Here is an 18,853-nt window from a genome sequence, read left to right as displayed (position 1 = left end):
ATCATTAGGGAAAAGGCAAATGCACACGAGGTCCATAGGCATGGAGGGATATAAGTGGGAGCTGCAGGTGTAGACAATTAATCGCTAGCTCTTGCAGATAGCACCGTTCAAAAGAGGCTATGAATACACTCACCACTAAACCCTATGGATAATAAACTCAGCATTCTGACAGCTAAAAGCCGCTGAAACAAACTGCAGCATTTGGCTGCTAATTTGTAGAAATTACAAGACTGCACAGAGTTGTACGGCCAGCTTTGTGAGTTCCTCTGCTTCTGCTGTCTCAACAGTGAGCAGGAATGCTACCTAACTGAGTGTACCACACATTTAGAATTGTTGAATTGCCATTAGATAATGAAGGTGCTCTGAACGTTGGAAAGGGCTATGCAGATGGTAAGTACTATTGCGATTGCCATGAAGATGCACAGAAATGAAGGCATAAATTCAGAAAGGACTGCAAGGTGATGAGGATGATGCAGCCATCCAAGGTAAAACGGCACCAAACCCTACATGCAAGTGGCACAATATGCTTAAAGTAATTAAGGCAGTGATCCTAAGTCCTCTTGATGTTAGTTGTTGGAGGGGACTGGGATATGGCAGAGGTGCTTGTTCACCAACCTGCATAGGCTCACTGTATTTGGTGGGCGGAAAGCTACCATTTATGTTGCTCCTGCCAGAGTTGATAGGATAAAATTGGAGGAAAGAAAGGATATGTAGGTAGAAAATAAATAAATGAATTCTTGGGAAAGGGCCTTTTTGGTGGCGGCTTCCTGGCTGTGTAATGCACACTCCAGAGAGATTTGCTTGAAGTCTATTTTGTGGTATTTTCAATACTGAGTAAATAACTTTATAAAATTTTCTTAAGCCTTTAGATTTCTGATTCTTTAAATATGTTTATTTATTGGTGGCGTTGAGATGATTTATTTATTTGGTTGTGCTGCCTTCCCCCCTTCTTCTTTAGAATTTATTGTTGTGTTTTTAATTATTTTTGCAAACACACCAGAGAACAAGGAATACCACCCCATATGTACCACACAGCAAAAACCTGTGTCTTGGGCAGGGGTTTCTAGAGGCTAAAGCAACTACAATCCGCAATAATAGTGGAGACGTGAGTGACTTAAGTGTACTGCGTCTCAAATGTTTTCGTTGCTCAGTGAATTTTTCATCTCCTATGGCGAATATTATGGCCTTGTCACGTCTGATGTGTTTTGCTGGAGCTTTAAAGATCATTTGGCACATGGTATCAATCTTAAGCCGAAAAAGAAGAAAAAGGAAATGTGTGAAATTTTCTTTCATTAAAGGTGACTCATAGCTCCATTGTTTTTAATTAAAAGCCTATACTACTTAGCACTTCCTTAGGGGTAACGAAATGGTTTTTGTTCCACACAGGAGTCTATTCACACACGCCTTCCTACACACTGAAACAGGAGGTCTCTACTTATCCTAAAAGCTAGCAAAAGATCATTGGTTTCTATGCATTGTTTCTGGGCTGGAGACCGTTCCTTTGGGGGCTTTACACAGTTCTCTGAAGCCCACACATCCTGCCAACCCACACAGGAGCTCTTGCTGTTATCTTGCAGGAAAATAGCTTTAAAAATTGCACACCCCTCCTAGGCTTACTGCAATGGTGCCAGGGGCAGCTATCAATCTCCTCACCAGTAATGTCCAAATATGGGAAACACCAGGCACTCTTAACATTCGGCAGATAAAAGCAGGCGTGTTTGTTTTATATTATGTGCAAGAGCGATTCCTCTTTATATGGCAAGGGGCAAGAGGTCTGCTAAGCTGCTTCCAAGTGTCCTGCAAAGTGACCAGGGCCAGTTTGATAGAGGACAGTCCTACAGCCCTGTGGCAGAGCACATTCTCTGAATGTATGCACAAGGTCCCATGTTGAGCGTCTGGCACCTCCAGTGAAAAGGATCTGAAGAAGCAGGGTGTAAAAGTCTGCTTGCCCGAAAAGACCAGGGGCAAGCAACCTGTAGCCTCTAACTCCCATCAGCCCCAGCCAGCATAGCCAATGATCAGGGATGATGGGAACACGACTCTAGATGGAGCAGTACTCAACCTCTTTATAGATCATTCCTAGCTGTACGGTTGTGCCAGCACTACAACCAGCTGCCAAACACCAACCTTTGGAATAATAAGGCTCAGCATATGCTAACAAGATAGCAAGACTCAGTGTCAAAGCAAGAAGGGGGGGTATTCCATCAGACAAACAAGTTCATTTAGAACGCTACAGAACCTCCCAAACATTAGGTATACTTTATTTTAGCTGCACTTTCAGAGGCCTGAGCCGTTCGTCTTCCTTGACACGGCGAAGTTCAACATGACAACAATGTAACAAAGGTCAATTAATCTTTGCAAAGATCGCAGTTATTACCTCCAGATAATAAAGGCAAGCGCTTATTTAAGAAGATGAAACGCGGCACCTGCTGCTGCTGAGGCAGGATGCTTCAAGAGTTTGTTATCTTTCTTTGCTATGGAATCCCGGCTACTTGCCATTAATAATTCTAACAATATTGGCAGGAGCGTGGCTGGGGGGGGGGGAATATAATATTTGAATTTGGGCTTGCTGTGAAGATGAATGGCACTTTGGTGCTGGGAAAGAAGAGAAGGCTGGGGTGTCCACTGGTGCCAGGAAACGGGGGACCAGAGCATCTTGCAGCTCAAACACTGAATGAAAGGGGCGACTTGAGATCGAAAAACTCAATAATAATTATTTCTATTTGTAGGGTATGTGTTCTTTCCTAACTGCTCAGAGCATTTCCCTTGCAACAGTTCTGTAAAGTGGGTCCATTTTTAGCCTAAGGAACGCAGGGCAATATTCTCCCCTTGCCTTTCAGTCCTCACAACAACCCAGTGAGTCATGCGCTCACTATAGCATGCTGTCTTTCACGGCGGATGAGGCTGCGTGAATAGTGAGTTGCCCTGTGGCTGCTTAATGAGTTCACAGAGTGGGGAGCCTATGCTCCCTCCCGCAAATGTTGCTGGACTACATCCACCACCACCACTGATAACTGGCCACACTGACTGGGGCTGATGGGAATTGGAGTCCAACAACATCTAGAGCCATGTTTCCCAAGCTTGGGTCTCCAGCTGTTTTTGGACTACAACTCCCATCACCCCTGAGCACTGGTCCTGCTAGCTAGGGATGATGGGCGTTGTAGTCCAAAAACAGCTGGAGACCCACGCTTGGGAAACACAGCTCTAGAGGACTGAAGGCTCCCCGCCTCCATCATAGAGGATATGAATTTGAAGCAGGGCCTTTTGCTCTTCAAATCTCAGCTCCTCTGCTGGCAAGAAATGCAATACCTGCTCTTATTAAAATGTGTCCGCTCAGTGCCATCATGGAACTGAATAACAAACAAACGGCACTTTTCACCAGCCTCATTAGAAACGTATTATGATAAGTGCTGGAGCACCTGCCAGCACTCCCAGCGTGGATCTGAGCTTTCAGCCTGTTGACCTAACAAACCAAGCTTGTGATGTTGCCGTGGCTCCTTCATTCAGAGGCACATGAGCCGATGCAGATAGGCTGGCAACAGATGCTCCCGTGCCGTTCCATGCATATGTGCGTGTGCCTGTGTGCGCGGAGCACATGAGTAATGTGTGCTGATGCAATCACAGTGTAGACACAGTGTAGCTGCCCTTCACAGAAAACATATCATTTCCCTTGGGGAGCGGGACTTGAAATCTTGAATGAAAACAGAGAGCTAACCCACAGGCCGCTGTCAGATGAGATGACAGAAGTCTGCGCATGAAAAATGACATTGTTACGAGGGGCTTCCAGGGAGCAACTTCTAGAGGACTTCCAGCAAAATGGCTGCCTTTAAGGGAGGTGAAAAAAGGGGGAGAGAACTGACCCAGCTATCACATTAAAAATATTTTACATCCGAAGCGTATGGTGAGGAAGACACCAAGAAGCTTGCCTCTGCCATTGATTAATTCCACAGGGCACTGACTGCAGCAAAGTTTTGACAATGCCGCCAGTTTTTATTTCTGCATTTGGAGAGGGCTTGCGCTGGGGCTATTCTTGGTCACAGAGGAACATTTGTGGTTCAAAGGAACAAGAAAGGGTGATTTGTTTATCCTACTGCAGTTTTGTCTCTGAAGTGTAAATGTATGTCAGAGTGCTGGACTGTGAGAGCACTGGAGGCAAAAAGGAAAGAGGCACATTTTCCTAGCAGGGCGAAAAGAAAGGAAAATCACCTGGGAGAGAAGGCTGCCCCTGGGACCTGGCCTTACTGGTAAAAGGCACAGGCACCAGCATTCTCAGTGAGAAGGAAAACTGATCTGTTGTTTTCTCTACTGAGTACAAAAGCTGAGTTGTTTTTTTACTTCAAGGACTAGTTGGAAATAGATCAGGCAAGCATCACAGAGGTATTAAATACAGTGCATTTCCCCAGGAAAGGCTACAAAGACTGTGAGATGAGTACAGCACTCACGTTTGTTCACAGACACATAGTTAAATATAAGCTATTGGTGCATTGCTTAGAAAACTGCTCCAAGGGCTATAATGTGGCAATATTAAAGGACAAAGGACAGGAAGGACAGAACTAGACAATAGGTTTGAAGGTGTAGATACCACCAAGGGCAATAGCCTCACATCTCTTCCTCCCTTCTCTCCTGGCAACATCCACACAATGAAAATAGAGATGCAGTGTCAGTGCATCAATTGCTCCTGAAAGTGGAGGCGAATGGAGTGGGAGAATCTCAATGCAATGACGCTGTATCATGATTTCTCCTTCTCCTATTTAACATTACTGGGGAGGGAATATTATGGGGCTGCTTGTATGTTTTCCTTCATGGGCAAATTGGCAGCTTGCGGTGGCATTTAGACTGGCAAAATGCCCCAATCTGGTTTGCTTTCTCCTCCACACAGTTACTTTTAACTGACCTCCTTCTGCTCTGTCTAGTTTGTTCCAAGAGACACATCCTACATTTTGCATGAAATTGCCCTTTCTTCAGTGCTGCTCTGTTGTAGGCATCAACTGAAGGCTAAACTAGAGGAGACGATAAAAGTGTCTTCATCATTAAGATATTCTGTTTTTTAAAAATTGTTTGATGTTCTATTATGTTTTTATATATGCTGTAAGCTGCCCAGAGTGGCTGGGTAAACCCAGCCAGATGAACGGGATATAAATAAAACATCATCATCATCATTATTCATCATTATTATTATTATATACAGGTGGTTTTTAAAAATGCAAATAGCATCAGCTGTGGAGATGGGGTTGACAATTAGCCGGACAATTAGCAGGTGTCCTGTGGAAAGCCCGTCCTCTGAAGGTGCTATTGGCATTGGAACAAAGCCTTCATTGGCACCAAACATTTGGTTTCATTCCCCAGCTAATGTTCCTTGCATTTAAAACAACCCCCTAATCTCTCCAAAAAAGTGTGGGGTGGGGGGCCTTTCCCAATCTAGTGCCCTCCAGTGGACTGTGTTGACTGGGACTGATGAGAATTCTCTAGATGTTGATCAACTGTGTTGGCTGGGGCTTGTGGAAATTGGAGTCCAAAACATCTGGAAGGCACCAGGTTGGGGAACGTTGCTTTAAGACCACCCAGTCCCATTGTTACACACCAAGCATACTTGAGTAACTTTACTCATACATCTTTACATACATTCCACTGTGGTAAATGGCGCTTACTCCCAGGAAAGTATGTTTGGGACTGCAGCAGATCACCCAGGGAGGTGTTCCAGGCCGGTCTACAATTCCGAGATTCTACTTCTCTGGACGTTCACCACAAACCTGAGCATCTTTTGGATGCAAGGCGAACATTTCCTATGTAGTCTGTCACTGTCTGGGGCTTAAATGGCTGGGTTCATTTACACAAATTATTTCTCAAGGCAGTAGTAATTAATACCTTGCTGAGATATTTTCCAGCTCCGCTCTGGATGGATAAGAATTACACCTGGGTTTTGTGCAGCCTCTGGCGTGTGTTTATTCTGCATCAAGGAATGGAAAAAATACTAGAAAGTTTCTTGAAATGAGAACATTTGTCTCCTAGATGTATCATGGAATAAACTCTGGGCAAAGGACCAAGGTAAGTAATTAGACTGGCTGCCTTCCATGTTTAAGATACTTGTCCTAGGCCACAGGTTGTCCCCCTCCCTCCACTCTTTTTCTTTTTTTGAGAGATGAATTTCAAGAAGTATTTTCTAGACTACCATTCACCCTCTTGAACTATGTTGTGCATGGCTTAGTAACAGTGTTCACATTGTCTCTTACTAATTCTGGAACGCAAGATAGCAATTTTTTTTAAAAAAAAGCTTACTTTTTTCCTGCCTTTCCACCAAATGGTGCCCAAGGAGTTTCCAGGTGATCAATTGCAAGAGGAGCCTTAAAAATTGTGTCTTGGAATTAGCACACATGCAGCTGCAGAGGGCAGTAAGTGGGATTCCCCATTCGCATGCTCCTGCACTCAGAACTTTCTTGCATCCTTTTCTTTCATTCTTCTTTCCCCACACAAATCCTGCTCCTTTGCCCTTGTCATCAAGGATCCAGTGCTGGTTCCAGGTTCTAAGGGGTCCATGGACACAGTGTCTTCAGTGTCTTCAGGGATCCCCTTGGCTACTTGGTCAACTTCACCCCTGCCCATTCATTTCCTTCCCCCCCACTGAATCTAGACATCAAGAGCGTTGCTGTATACTTAAAATAATTGATGCCTAGAAACAAACATGCATAAGATTTAGATTTGTTAATTTATACACATAGATGCAAACTTAGAATCCTAACTGCACAGAAGATAAGCCAATTAATTTCCCATCCAAATCAGCCCGGATAAGTTGCATAATTAATTTGCACCCTACCCCAGATCAGTTCCTCTTAAGTTTACCCACAATTAATTCCCTAACAGATCCTGCTTCAAATCAGCTTAATTCCCCTTCATTTCCCTCTTTCATTAATGGCAAGATCATCCCTAAGTAGTCATTTTAAATTAATTTATTTCCACCCCGCTCTTAATTTCCTACCCAGTAAACCAGATTGCCCCAATTCAATTTCCCCCAGAATTCATTACCCACACAGAAAACGCAAAGCACCAAAAATGGGGGGCCCCAATGAGAAGTGTTTTCTGCTTGCCATAGTGGCTGAAGATGCCTGCGCATTTCTTCTACCTTTTAAGGAACTGCCTAATACCAGATCTATCGAGCTCAGTGTTGTCTCTTCTGTCTGGCAGCAGTTCTTTGGGTTCATAGGCAGATGTCTTTCACATCCCCTGCTACTTTATCATTTGCTATCTGGAGAATCTGGGTTTTGAACCTGGGACCTTTCACATGAAAAGTTAGAGCTCAACCCATTGAGCTATGGGCCCACCCAGGGAACTCTTGAGCTCTATGGTCATGCCAACTGAGTGAAGTCCCAGCAGGTGGCTGTTTCAAACCTCAAAGCCCCTGTTAAGAGGCATCTATGTTTTACGGTATAATATAAGCTAGTGTGTGTGTGTGTGTTTAAGAAGTTGTCAGGAGATACAGATGCAGAGAGGAATTAATTGAATTTTGTGCCTCCAGGCTCAGCTAAAGAGCAAGCATGAGTGCAAACACAGTTTCAACTCTGACCCTATCACAGAAAGGCTCAGAGTTCGTTGGCTGAAGACAATTTCTTGGCTGAATGCATTCAGAAACTCCCATCAGACTTCCCCACTCAACGCAGAAAGGTCAGGGTGGAGCAGACAGGGACACAGTGGGTGAAGTCAGTGCAGGCACTCCATTGTCCCTGGTTGTGTTGCAATTCCCTTTTCGGGCATAACACCTGAACAAGGGGTAGCAGCAGAACTCCCCCACCTGCCATTTGATTGTTATTGTCTGAGGATATTTCACCCCTCCCACTGCGAGAAGCTGACATTGTTATCATCATGAACATAGAGTGTTAAAGTAGACATAAGAAGTGAATGACTTCTTTTGAAATACAGTGGTACCTCGGGTTACAGACGCTTCAGGTTACAGACTCCACTAACCCAGAAATAGTGCTTCAGGTTAAGAACTTTGCTTCAGGATGAGAACAGAAATTGTGCTCCGGCGGCACAGCAGCAGCAGGAGGCCCCATTAGCTAAAGTGGTGCTTCAGGTTAAGAACAGTTTCAGGTTAAGAACGGACCTCCAGAACGAATTAAGTTCTTAACCTGAGGTACCACTGTAATTATATATTTGATCCCTACAAAACTGGAGAGAGAAATCTCTTAAGATGAAATAAGCTTAACATATTATATTATAACATATTATAACAAAATAATATGTGCATGAAAAAGAATGACAGATAAAATTCGGTGCCAACAGCTTAAGAACAGAGATATTGCAAAGGCCGCTCAGCTAAAAATAACCTGTGGAGGAGTTGCAACAATTAAAAATCTAGAGCAGTGGTTCCCAATTAGCTAAGTACTACAGAGCCCCTGTTTTTCGAAAGTCAAGCCAAGGGTTAGATCAGGCTTCTTCAACCTCGGCCCTCCAGATGTTTTTGACCTACAACTCCCATAATCCCTAGTTAGCAAGACCAGTGGTCAGGGATTATGGGAATCGTAGTCTCAAAAACACCTGGAGGGCCAAGGTTGAGGAAGCCTGGGTTAGATTAACCAATAGCCTGAGTAAGTGTAAGGCAGATTCTTATGACTATTAATCTTTATCTTTCAATAAAAATAATTTAGAATATTAGATCTCACAGTGGGTCTAGCTGTGCATATAATAGAATGGCTGCATTTTTAAAATATACTAATAATATTTATACCCCTCCCATCTAAGCTGGGTTTCCCCAGCCACTCTGGGCAGCTTATAGTACATATAAAACATATTAAAACATTAAACATTAAAAACATCCCGATACAGGGCTGCCTTCAGATGTCTTCTAAAAGTCTGGTAGTTGTTCATTTCCTTTACATCTGAAGGGAGGGCGTTCCACAGGGAGGGCGCCACTACCAAGAAGGCTTTCTGTCTAATCAGCAACTTTTATTAGGTAGATATTTATTTTATTTATTTAATAGAATTTATACACTGCTTGATTTCAAGAAAAACCCACAAAGCGGTTTACAAAAAGGTACCTTCCATCTCTTCAGATTTTTAAGCTCTAGAGCAGCTGTTGCGAATCTGGAACCATGTAGATGTTTTGGATTACAACTCACAAAGGACATCCTTGGCATCAGCTACTTCCTGTTTGGCAGGAAGTTGCACCCATCCTATACTGGCTGATGGGAGTTGTAGTCCAAAACATCTCTAGGGCACCAGGTGGGGGAAGAGTTCCCTGCTGAGTCTCAGGTGCAGCTAAAACCTCGAGAATGGCTGCTCTAAAATAATACTCTAACAATATTTTAAAAAGCTATCTGCCAAACCTCTGCGAAAGGTAAGAGAGAAACAAAATTGGAACAGGTACCGGGAAACAAGGACTGGTCCTGAAAATTAAGGATGAGTTGGAGCGCACGGCAGTCATTTAATAAGCTATAAGGAGGCAGACATGGACAAGGGTTGCTGATTAAGAAGAAGAAGAACAGAGTGGCTGTACAGAGTAAGCAGAACCCATAATCAGTGAGCTAAACATAGCCAAATATGCCAAGGACATTTGGTGCATCAGAGCATTCATTACGTTCAGCTTTTACAGTAGCTGGTTTCTTTCTCTTCTTTCTTCAAAGGCACAAAGAAGTCAGTCAGCATCCTTTCCATGATCAGCTACTGTCAATAGGAAACATGAGCAAGAAGACAAATAGGGGGCCTATGAAGACTGAAAGCCTGTTAAAATATTTTCAACAAAACCTTGGTTCAGGTGACAGTAACATTTAATTGTTGGGCTAGCTGTGTGTGTGTGTGTATGTGTGTGTGTGTGTGTGTATGAAAAGAAACCATAGCTCACTGGCAGAGCATCTTCCTTGCATGTAAAAGGCTCCCGGTTCAATCCCAGGTGTCTCCATGTAGCAAAAGTACCCCATCTGATATCATGGAGAGCCATTGCTGGTCAGTGTGGACAATACTGGGATAGCTGGACCATTATAAGGCAACTTCCTATGTTGCTATGACCCTTCCTCAAAGAAGGTACAACATGTCTTGGTGCAATCCCATGCGACCCTCTCATCATTAGAATTCATACTTCAACCCTGAACTAAAAGGATGCATTTCTAGATGAGCTAGAAATTGAGTGGCTGCAAATGTGCCCTAGTTTAAGACCCATTAATGAAACATACTTCTAAGTAAACACACAGAGGATTACACTGTAATCATGGGAAGGAGGGGGAATATATAAAAAAAAAGTCTTTTAAGGGGTTTCAGGTAGGTTGGGGTGTCTGGATGAAAAGAACTTTTGGAAGTACTGGTTCTTAGTAGTCCAAACTGTGTAGCAATCCATGGAAATTTACCAGTGTAGAATTTGGCCCATCAGTTGCATTCAATCTACCACTCCATTAATACCCAGGTCCAATAATGACATAATCTGGCAGGGGACAACTGTACTTACATTCTCTGTTTAAAACAAGTGGAGGGGGGCTGGGAGGGAGGAAGAGTTGGAGGAGTCATTAAAACAATGCCTGGCAGTCACTTTCCACTTTTGGCTGGTTTTCCCGATCACAACTCAGGGATTACGAAACACGCAAGCAGAAACACAACACAGTAATTGCAAATGTTTTCATACTTTTGTTGATGTGACATTTCCATTTCTTCCCCCCATTCCATGTTAACACATATTGTTTGGTAACCGCAATGGGAATTCAACTGATGTGGATGCTGAATCTTCCAGATTCTACACAGTCTTTCAGTTCCAAGAAAATGTTCCCCATTCTGAACTGTTCTAAAACCCAGGAATCTGATCCATACACTACAAGCTTGCAAGCTATGTAATTTAACTAACAAGACTTCTGAGAAATCCTGGGCTAGAATGAAAGTGCACTGTTGAAGGCGCACACTGATTTTTTAAAAAATGCCAAATATTACAATTCATGACCCTATAGGAAATATGAATTCTAGCATATACTGCACAAGTAGGGTTGCCATATTTCAAAAAGTGAAAATATGGACACAGAAGTTGTTGAGCTACACTACAGTCATTGGTTGCCATAGGTCCAGATTTTCCTGGATGTTTCAGCGATTTCTGCCTGGACACTGTTTCCGACGACCGAATCCCAGTTAGGTCCGGACATATGGAAACCCTAGCTAAATATCAGATTGAGATTTGCCATGCCCTGTTAAAATGGTAGGCATACCTCATTCTTACACAAGAAAAAAAGTCAATTCTGATCCTATAGAGATCAACAGGCAGCCTCCTCTGTTGGTGGGCCATTTGGGCTGTGTTGCTGACCTGGAATTTTGGCTGGCCCAAATGTTTAGACCACAGGAAGACAAATCCAAAGGCGGATGCTGAGGTGAATGAGCAGACACAACCACCTCCCATCTTTTACATTTCAGGGGTGGAGGCAAATTATATTTTGTGGGTAGGCTGATGATGCTTCCTTACTGCAAGTGGCTGCCATTTCTCTCCCTGAAGGGTTGCATCCCAGACTCTGGGCAGCCCCTGGTGATGTCATGAGGGGTGGTGCCCAGTGATGTCATCAACCATGACACATTAAGTATGAACCACAGTCGCAAAGAGCATGTCATTCAACTACCCCCCCCCCCGGAAAGTCTAACAAATGAGCAAATATGTCATTTTTTTGAAATTAAAATAGAAACCTTAGCTAAAGGAGATGTTCCTATGACCCCTGGAGAGTCTATGCGATAATTGGCAGCTGACTCCTGCTGGGCTGAAGCTTGCAAGCTGCACACACAGTCTCCTTAATAATAGTAAAGGAAAGCACTCTCGTCCACCTGGAGATTCAAGCCCTCTACCTGCCAGCTGGAGGGGGGCAGGTAAGCAAACGAGGGCTGGATCTAGAAACATCAAAAAAAGTTTCAGGAAAACATGTTGTAAACCTCATAATGGGAAATCACATTGCCGAAAGATGGAACTCCACAGCGCCACCTGGTGTCACAGTGTTATAATGCATTTTAAATGCTTTTTCTTTACTAACGTAGCTGAGTCCCTGGAGACTCCAGTTTAGGCGTGGAGGTCTGGAAACCCTATCCCCATCCCCCATTCGGATGGCCATTCTCCAGCGGGGAGTTGTGGCATCCACACATACAGAAAACTGCGGTCCCGGGGTGTAATGTTTTTCTGTGTGTGACACCTGCCATTCTGCCCCCCACCCCCAGTAATGTCCCTGTGAATATTACAGCATGCTCACATTTCTGTTATGGCACACATTTGGCAAACTGCAGTCTTAGGATATGACAGCATGCCACCACCCCCCTCCGAGCGTGGGTCTAAGCATCATCCATATGCAGAATGTGCTCATCAGCCCCATCTAATCTGTATGGAAGACTAAGCAAATACAGAGTTTAGCACAGCAGCGGCCCAATCCTGTGTGTCGTATGAAGAAAGCAGGTGGCTGGCTGCAGAAATGTTCCTTTCCGCAGAGGAAATATCTCTGGATGACTCAAGCAACAGAGAAACACGCCATATGCTACGAAGGAATGCTGCAAACTCTCAAAGTTTCTAGCCAACATGACCCAGGGGAAAATCCTTTACCACCCAGCATGGCAATCGGTCAAATCCCGAGAGGCAGCTAAACCTCTCCCCTGAATCCAAACCTGAAAAGTGAGCTAAGATTTAGCAGAGCTGAACCCCCAAACCTGTTCTGAAACAAATCACGAGGCACGGTGTGAAATGAGGGAGTTCACCTGAGCTGATGACACCAAGTGTTTTCCTGTCAGGAAATCAACACTAGTCCCTCCCTTAAGTGGTTAACTAGGTGACTAAGCTCCCCTGACAGGAAGCATGAGTTACAGGCAGGATTGAAACCTGACATAAATTAAACCTGATCGGGTTGCCATATGTCCTCTTTCCCCCGGACACATCCTCTTTTTTCAGGATTAAAATTTCCGTCTGGGCAGATTTTTACCATTTGGCAAAATGTCTGGGTTTTTTTGTTTACAGTAACCCAAGATCCACCCCCCCCCAGTGCATTAGACTCAGATCTGAGGCACCCAGCTATGCTAGTCTGCAGCAGAGAATCACAAAAGAGCAGCATCTTAAACTAGTTATGTACTGTATAAATCCCTTCTCTTGTGGCTGAACTAAAGGGACAATGGCTCAGCTGCAAGAGTGTGGGAGGGCAAGAGTTAACACCCCATGCCCTTAAGGAGAGTCCATATGTACATGTTAAACACTTTAATAAATTGTTCTGTGCACACTTATGTTCACAAAGATGTGGCCATGAGCCCAAATACTTTCATGGGGTAAGTGAGGGAGCTATATGTATGATTATTATTTTGTTGTTGAAAGTTAAGAACATTACTGCTAGCAATATATCAGAGCTCCTATAGCCTACATACAGTAGGGGTATTTAAAATGAGAGTCTTCATAGTGATCCATAGTTCAAGCCAAGGCTGAAAGCAGAGCTGCAGGATACCTTTAAAGCACATGGCTTCCCTCATATAATTCTGCGAACTCTAGTTCCTTAAGAGTGCCAGGAATTGTAGCTCTGAAAAGAGAGAACTACAGTTTATTTAACTCGTAACATTTATATACTGCTTGATTGCAGAAAACCTCAAAGCCAGTTGTCAGTTCCCAGGGTCCTTGGGGGGGGGGGAGGATGTACTTCTGTGAACTGCCCTGAGATTTTATGAGGAAGGGTGGTATATAAATAAAATGAAATGAATGGTGTGGATCTGTCGTTAGTTCTCATTGAGGCGAAAAACCTTTGTGTGTCGGCTGCACCACTTAAGACTGCACATGAAGGTTTAGGCGATTGACTGATCATTGCTGCGTAATTTTAAAATAACAATAACCCCTGCACACAGGAATTTAGAAAGGCAAGGAGAAAAGGTCTAGCCAAGAATACTCCCACATGCTTGTTTCCTTTATGTAAGGAATTGGTTTTTTGTTTTGTTTTTGTATAAATCATATGAGCTCCCATCTGCAGTATGAAAGCGGTACAGCTGAAACACAGGTTTGCTATTTCAGTAAGAATTAGACCATGGAAAGAGGATGTAATGTTTTATCTGTCTTGTTGTGTTTGTGTTTGTGTGTGTGTGTGTGTGTGTGTGAGAGAGAGAGAGAGAGAGAGAGAGAGAGAGAGAGAGAATAAACAAAGCAGTTTCCCTAAAGTAGTCTCATTCTTCCTAACATAAAATAGAAATAGGGGTGTGTTTATGACTTAGCCAGGCAAGGTGATTTCCTGCAAATTCCCTAAGCGTAAGTGCAAAATAAACATATACAGCTCACAGCAAGCAGGACCTATCAGGATGATGGTGACAACAATGAATTCCAGAGGAATACGTAATGATGAGCCAACTGAAATGGTTGCCAGTTCCACACAGAACTTCAGACTTGACGCCCGGGGAAAATAGAGTCTGCTCTTTCCACTCTATGCTTTGGACAACATGTTCTTTTCATTTAATCTGGGACACACACACACACACACACACACACACGCCCCTTCAGCCAATCCATCTAAGCTCTCGCACATATTATTTCAAGGGCTGTCCATACGATGCAGCCAGATTCAAAATGAGACTTCAGTGTCAGGAAGATGAATGACAGAAAAAGGAGGAGCTTTTCAGGCTGATGGATTGCTATGAGGCAGCAAATGCATTCCCCTCTTTTTTTTCTATTCACATTTGTGATGCTCACCTAGGAAATATTGTACCAAAGACTTACAAGGCGGTGGCAAAAAGAATTCAGAATGGGTGCCCTGCTACTTCACTGGCATCTCTCTCCTAACCTTTGACTGAACAGGAGGTATGGCTGCAGATATGAACATATAAAGCCACCTTAGTGATCCATCTAGCTCAGAGGCAATGTCTACACCGGAGGTAGGGAACAACTGGCCCTGCATGTTTCTGCAGAACTCCTGTCCACCCCCGCCAACAAATCCCTGACTACTGGCATGCTGACTGGGGCTGATGAGTACTATAACAGGTTCCTCAACCCTTCTTTAGACTGACTAGCAGTTCTCTGCAATACCAGACAAGACATCTTTCCCAGTGCTACTTGAAGATGCCAAAGTTTGAACACGGGGCCATTAGGATCACAAGCACCCACTTTATCATTAAGCAAGAGCCCCACCTTACAGCACAAACTCAGCCAGGGCCTGTTGTCTTCCCTGTTGTGTCCTTTAACCAACCCTGAACGCTGCCCGTGCTTACATAGCAATATAGGCCCGCATCACAGAGTTTGTGAGCTGATGATGGTAACACACCGAAACCAAAATAGCGCTTCATGCAAACCAGTTTGCCCTTAGCTCTCAATCCTTACCTGACTGGTTAGAAATTGCCTCCAATGATGAATTGGTTGAGTAATATTCTACTGAAACCCAGTAAAACTGGCAGCCTTAAAAATGGTGATTATTTGTACTCACTAAACATGGCATAACTATGGATTGTTAGCATTATTATTGAGGTCATTTTCAGGTCAATTTATACTCCCCAGAAATGGAGCTATATGGGATTTAAATGTTCCGCTGTGGATGCTTATTTTAATGAGCAGGCATTTATGGAACTCAGTTCTGGGGCAATTCAGGAAAGCCCCACTGCCAACACCTTTTAAAGGAGCTCTAAAGGGATACTTTTTAAAAGGATTGTACAAATCTTTGGGTTGATTAAATTTGTGAGGTAGGCTGTGGTGGTAGAATGGTTGGGCTATGCATTCAATGCAGATTTCAGCCTGTTTCAGTCTATGCCAATGATAGCAATGGGATTCTAATTTTTGTACTTTACTGATCATTATCAATATATTTTAGTGCCTGTAAACCATGTTCTGAAAAGCTGTATCCTGAGTCTTTTAAATGAATAATTAACCAAATAAATAATAAAGCTGGATGCTACCCATTCACCACTTTTTGTTGCAGGGAAAGAAACAGAATGTCCTGCACAATATCTTTAGACTTGGGCTGGGATGCTGTTGGACTGCAACTTCCATCAGACACAGCCAGTCAACAAAGTGGTCAGGGATGATAGGATGTAGTAGTCTAGCAAAATCTGGAGCGCCAAAGGTTCCCATCCCTGGTCCAGGATAAGGAGCATCTACCATGCTAGGCACCACTAATGTCAAAACAGGTTAACCTTTTTGAATGTACAGTGTGAATCAATCACAATGAAGTCTATGATATGAAGAAAGAAAATCAGAGCAAATGCCTGGAATTCGTGCTGTACCAGCACTTAGGGGCTTATCATGTAGTGTAACAACAGCTATACAGGAGCAATACCCCTCCAACCCATACGTTGCAGTTTTACTGCTTAAGTACAGGTCACCTCCGCTGTAAACAACCACATGGAAACAATATAATGCTCTATGCACTACCATACAATCAATAATTAACAAGAAGGCTCCAAGTAATTGGGCAGATAAGATGAACATTTCAAACTGCCAAGAGAAAAAGCGTCCTTGTTCCAATCAAAATGCTAATATTTCCAAGTGTACAAGCTGATTAATACAAGCTGTTCCAAAGGTTGCAAATCAATTCCAGTTACCCTAATAAAATCTTATCTTCATTAACTTCTCTCTTCCTTTATGAAATCTTACTTGTTGGGAATTTTCAATTATTTGTTCATGTACAGTGGTACCTCAGGTTAAGTTCTTAATTTGTTCTGGAGGTCCGTTCTTAACCTGAAACTGTTCTTAACCTGAAGCACCACTTTAGCTAATGGGGCCTCCTGCTGCCGCCATGCTGCTGGAGCACGATTTCTGTTCTTATCCTGATGCAAAGTTCTTAACCTGAAGCACTATTTCTGGGTTAGTGGAGTCTGTAACCTGAAGCGTATGTAACCCGAGGTGCCACTGTATTGGCTAATTCAATTCTTGCAGTTTTTTAAATTTAAATTTTAAAAATAAAGATTTGTGCCAAATCTTCTATGTACCCAACAAATGCCTTATTGGGTGGAGGCATGTGGTCATTAGTATGAAAAGGCATCCCCAACTGCTTCTGTTCCCCCCCCACCCCCCACCCAGAATAGACTTGATTCATCACTGAACGCAACATGTGTGTATCATCACTCCCCACCAACCCCTGAAAGGTGATAGAACTTCATAATGAGTTCAGTCAGGGCACATGATGCTCTCTACACAGCAAAGGAAGTCAACACAGTGCCTTTCAAATGTTTTCATTCACTCTCAACATTCCTGACCATTAGCAGTGCTGGGTGGGGTTGATTTGAGTTGCAGTGCGCAATATCTGGAGGGCACCGTGTTGGCTACCCCTGCCTTGTAGAGTTGAAGGCATTCTCAATGACCTCTGCAGTGGTCCTGTGTGATAGCCCAACTTTTATTACCATGCCAAAGGTGAGGCATGTGACTGTGGGTGAGTATGGCTTTACTATTCGGCAATCTCATGGCTGAGAGAGTGCCAAGGAATCCCATTTTGCAGCTCTACTGGCTAACCTTGGTTAACTTTCCTGCATTAAATATGCATTCTGCAGCCGATCTCCTACGTAATGTTTTATTTCAAAATCTTTTAAAGGGTGTGTGTGATTAGGTTGTTCTTGTTTTTATTTTTATTATGTATTTTTATATTGTGATTTTATCCTGTGAACCGCCCTGAGACCTGCGGGTATAGGGTGGTATACAAGTTTAATAATAATAATAATAATAATAATAATAATAATAATAACAACAACAACAATAATAATAGTTTCCTGTTAATTATGTTGCTTTGAATGTATTCTTTATTTGTGACTTCCTTCAGGGATGTTTTATTCTGGGTTGTTTTATTTGATGTTTTAATGTGTTGTAAACCGCTTTGAGACTTTTCCTTAAAAATATAAAGCGGTATAGAAATGAAATGCATCGAAGTAATAATAATAACCACTACACTACAACACTTAATGAATCCTTCTAATCCTGGATTACCTAGTATTATCAAGAGAATAGTGCTCGTCCTGTAAGATTTCACGGGAAATATAGGTTTATTTATTACTTTTCCAAGTGAGTTGGCGGGGAGAACACTCCATACAGCAACCAGCAGTTTTTCAATCATCTCGCTGTACGTTGCCAGGGTGACTGATAAGCCTGTTTGTTATTACCTTTTGCAATAAAGGATGTGTTTAAAAGTGTAGTGAATAGGCACATACTGTAAAGCTTTTCTTTGATGTTCACATCTCTCTGTGCAAACGAGAAGAAGGGCACTTACCCATGGCTGAAATAATCCACGTTTCACATCACTTGCCCAATCCAACATGAATCCTCAGAACGATACAGAAATTTCTTTTTGGGATGGATGGCTTTGCACCAGGGCATGCAATTAATAGATGGGGATTTGGCCATGCATCACATTCTCTGGTTCCCAATTAGCGAAGTACTGTGGACCTCCTGTTTTTTCAAAAGCCAAGCCATGGACCCCCTACTTTTGAAAATGCTGATAGCTCCGAAGTAGTTTTTGTTAGGTGAATGGTGCCACCATACCTTCCAATATGTCCCGGTGCAAAACCAGGCCAAGCTCTTGATTGAGTCATTTAGCCAGCGCAAGAGCAAGGTGCCCCAAAACACCTGCTTTGGGGTGCAACGATCTCACATGTTTTTGGGTGCTGTGCTCCCACTTGACAGCATGGCTCCCCAAAATGTGATGTCCCAGTTGGTGGGTATTGCCATGGACCCCCTGGGTGGGTTACCTGGACCCCCCAGTTGGGAACCATTGCTGTAGCTGCTTCTGAGAAATTTGGGTGAGGGACTGACAGTAACAGTCACCCGATATGTGAGGCTTGGAGAGCTGACATTTTTCAGCTTAGCCCCTATGAAGCCTCTGCCACACCTCCCTGCCAAGACCTGCAGATTGTCCAGCTGCCCAGGTGAAGTGCCTTGCCCTACCAAAGCATCTGGAGCCACCTGACTCTGGTTGCTAAGTAACACATGTGG

At 43.3% G+C, this 18,853-nt stretch overlaps 1 protein-coding gene across 10 annotated transcripts in view; it reads right to left on the bottom strand.

Annotated features, from left to right (window-relative positions):
* The window catches only part of SLC8A1 (solute carrier family 8 member A1), a 301,894-nt gene that overhangs the window by 128,369 nt on the left and 154,672 nt on the right, over positions 1–18,853 (bottom strand). Inside the window, exon 1 of one of the 10 annotated variants that reach the window (XM_083494233.1) lies at positions 9,030–9,118. The exons of the other annotated variants lie outside the window; for them this stretch is intronic. The gene's annotated coding sequence lies outside the window, so the exon portion shown is untranslated. Of the gene's footprint in view, positions 1–9,029; positions 9,119–18,853 lie in introns of those variants that run through there. 10 annotated transcript variants of the gene reach the window in all.

Source organism: Podarcis liolepis, assembly GCF_965112155.1.
Source record: "Podarcis liolepis genome assembly, chromosome: 3".
Taxonomy (NCBI): domain Eukaryota; kingdom Metazoa; phylum Chordata; class Lepidosauria; order Squamata; family Lacertidae; genus Podarcis; species Podarcis liolepis.
This window is presented reverse-complemented; position numbering and strand designations above follow the sequence as displayed.